The 3,061-nt window shown below is 33.6% G+C and overlaps 1 long non-coding RNA gene across 1 annotated transcript; it reads left to right on the forward strand.

The window, feature by feature from the left end:
- Window positions 1-1,507: 1,507 nt before the first annotated feature.
- Window positions 1,508-3,053, forward strand: LOC136071018 (uncharacterized). Its single transcript, XR_010632317.1, has 3 exons — window positions 1,508-1,557; window positions 1,651-1,759; window positions 2,876-3,053. It is a non-coding gene; the product is annotated as an uncharacterized LOC136071018 (long non-coding RNA).
- The last annotated feature ends 8 nt before the right edge of the window (window positions 3,054-3,061 follow it).

The following is a 3,061-nucleotide window of genomic DNA, read 5'->3' on the forward strand; positions in this document are numbered from 1 at the left end:
GAATAAAAAGAATATGTAATCTAATGATAAATTTGTTAAAATTTACATCCAATAAAAAAAATGTTAAATAAGACTGCTGTAGCTAAATTTTGTTATTTAAAAAATCACACGAGGGAAACTACACATGAATAATATCTCTGATAGGCATAGAGTGGGTCCAAGACAATAGCTCTATTGTGATTTGGGACAAACTTTTGAAAAGTTTAAATGGGCATACCCATTCCCTTTTTAAAGTGTAACCTTTTTTTGGAATTAGAAAAGTTAGGTTTTGGATGGAGACACAAGGTCCCAAACAATTACAATTGACAGACACAGAGAGAATGGAGCAATAAAAGAAAGCATTGATTAATTCAGAATTGAATATTCTGTGGTAACCGTAACAGAACTGCAGTCATAGTGGACTCATTTTAAAGTAGAAGACGACGCGCAATCCACTGTAGCACATTGGTAACTCATCTTTCAGAGAAGACGACGCGCAATCGGAAACGAATGATAATAAACGTATGAATATGAACACAAGGCAAACCCCATGCAGTTCCAGTCATTGAGAGTTATCTTTGTCTGATACATATATACATACATTAATTAATTGGAAACGGGAAAAGCTAAAGAGAAGAGGAGAGACTAAAGCTTAAAGCTAAAAGGAAATGTCAATTAGTGCGTTGGAGTATTGGTTAAGAATCTATTTTAAAAAAGTTTTGACATTATTTTTATAGAAAATAAAAAAAAATTATCAAAATATTAATTATTTTTTTCTTTTTTCACAAAAATTTCTTTTAATTAGATTGTTAATAAATACCTTATGGCACTTGTTAACATAACCGAAGCTAAATAAAGGTGAAAATGGAAATTTGCCATTTAATTTTTAACTTTCTCTATTCACGTAATTAGATATTAATTTCTGAGAAGAAGGTCAAGGTCAAGGTCCCCTATAATCAATATATCAGTCTGTATCTCCATTTAATAAGTTGCAGGCAACCTGTGGTCTCAAGGAGTAATCATTTATGATTTATTTATATACTTAATTATTTGTGTCTTTTTAAAGAATGTTGTTACGTTTATAACAATTTTATAATATTTTTATAATTATATGTAATTTTTTTTTTTAAGAAAGAAAAAAATGAGGTTTTTATGGTTATATTACACCTTCGAACAAAGAGCCAGTGGCCTCGATCGAGATAGTCTAATCTCAAGGGCCCTTCTGTACCACTGTGTGAGAGTCACCTCACATTTGTGAGAACACTTCACCACTAGGTTTGCTCACCAACAGAAACATGCGGACAGCAGGACTCGAACCTAGGTGTGTTGCATGAAGCGTCCAAACCTTACCCATTCAGCCAAACTCCTGTTGGCACAATTACAGATGATTAGTTGTTATTAGTTTAAATTTAAAACTAACACTAAAATTATTTTTTTACCTCAATAATAACAACTAATGACAACATGTCACTCAAAATTTATTATAAAAATGTTTTAAATATTTCATTTCGCATTTACAAAATACCAACACTCTAGTCGGTCAGTGGACACCGGTAGTTGTGTCGTAATTAATGTGTTGTAATCACTACTTCTGCAACTTTGACTTTTTTTAGTATCAATCTTACCTCACATGGATTTACATAATTTATTATCATTCCTTATTCAATTCAGTGACTTTGAACTTTGAAGCCAAATGGGTGGAACCGTGGAAGAACAGGAACTCTGCTGCCATTGCTTTTCATGCAATATTTGCTTATGCCACTCACAGCCAACGACGACCGTAAGTTCACTTCAATTGCTTTCTCCTTTTTCTATCTTTGTTAATCATTTTTTCCTTGTTATCATATGTGAATGAATTGCTGAGACAGAAACATGGCAAAGACGACTATAAATTGGATTTTTTATTCTTGAAATTTCTTCTACTTAATGATTTAATCATTCTCAACAAAACTGAAAAAGACATTCAGTTTGGTGACCTTCGGACAATAATTTCACCCACCTGGGATGAATTTTTATTTGTTCTTGTTGTAGTAAGCAGATGGAGAAAGAACATAATTGTTCTAAATTGTACTGGCAAGGGCTTGGTATTCAGCCTGTGTCTATCTTTTGCAATTTCTGTACAATGAGATGCTATACAAACTCTGTATATACACACACACACACGCACGCACACAAGAGTTTACCTATGAGGATCCCTTGATTTTAGCACAATAAAGGGCTTACATGTTTACAACATGTGGTTCATGCGCGATATGCAATTCCTCCACAGCACACGGAGGGTTACTGTTTTTGTTAGGCGATTATCAATGATCTCCAGTGTGAAGGTTATGGATCAGTGCCTTGGAGAGTTACCCTTTGTTCCATTAACTGCATATGACAATAGATTGACACATTCCCTCTTCTACAGGCACAGTGCACATTTATCTGGTAGCATTCATAAGTTAAGATTTGATAGTGTTGTATAGTTCGATTCAAGTTACATAGCCCATGATATAATGGTTTAGGTACTTTTAGAGTTAATTTTGCAGCACTTGGAATTAGAAAGGACTCAGTCAACCTTGATAAGAAAATCATCTCTTGGATGGGGCTTTATTTTTGTTCTTTGGGTTGCTGAAATAACAGTAGATTGCGACCATGTCCTGAAAATTGCTTGCCTAAAATGGAAGAAAGCTAGTCCTAATCCTCCTCTCAGTTTACTACATATTCAAATATAATGCTTGCTAATGAACTCCACATCAAATGGCACTTCCTTCTCCCATAATTACATGTGTAACTTATCGTCCAAAAATATATATATAATCCTTGTATAGTTCTATTTGACTATTCATATTGTTTCTATTCCACCACCCTTTTTGGTGATTCAATTATTAATACTGTTTTATAATTTTTGCTGCAGTTAATGGTCTACTGTCTCTCCAGGAAGAGTTGGAGAACACGCCAAATTGGAAGGGTAGTGCTGATCCTTGTGACAATTGGGAAGGGATTAGGTGCACCAATTCGCGTGTGACCTCCTTGTAATTTCACCCTATAATGATTTTTTAAGGTTTTTAATTCTATCCATTCTTTTTATATATATATATAT

The sequence above is a fragment of the Quercus suber genome, unplaced genomic scaffold (assembly GCF_002906115.3).
Source record: "Quercus suber isolate HL8 unplaced genomic scaffold, Cork oak 2.0 scaffold_278, whole genome shotgun sequence".
In the NCBI taxonomy this organism is placed as follows: Eukaryota; Viridiplantae; Streptophyta; class Magnoliopsida; order Fagales; family Fagaceae; genus Quercus; species Quercus suber.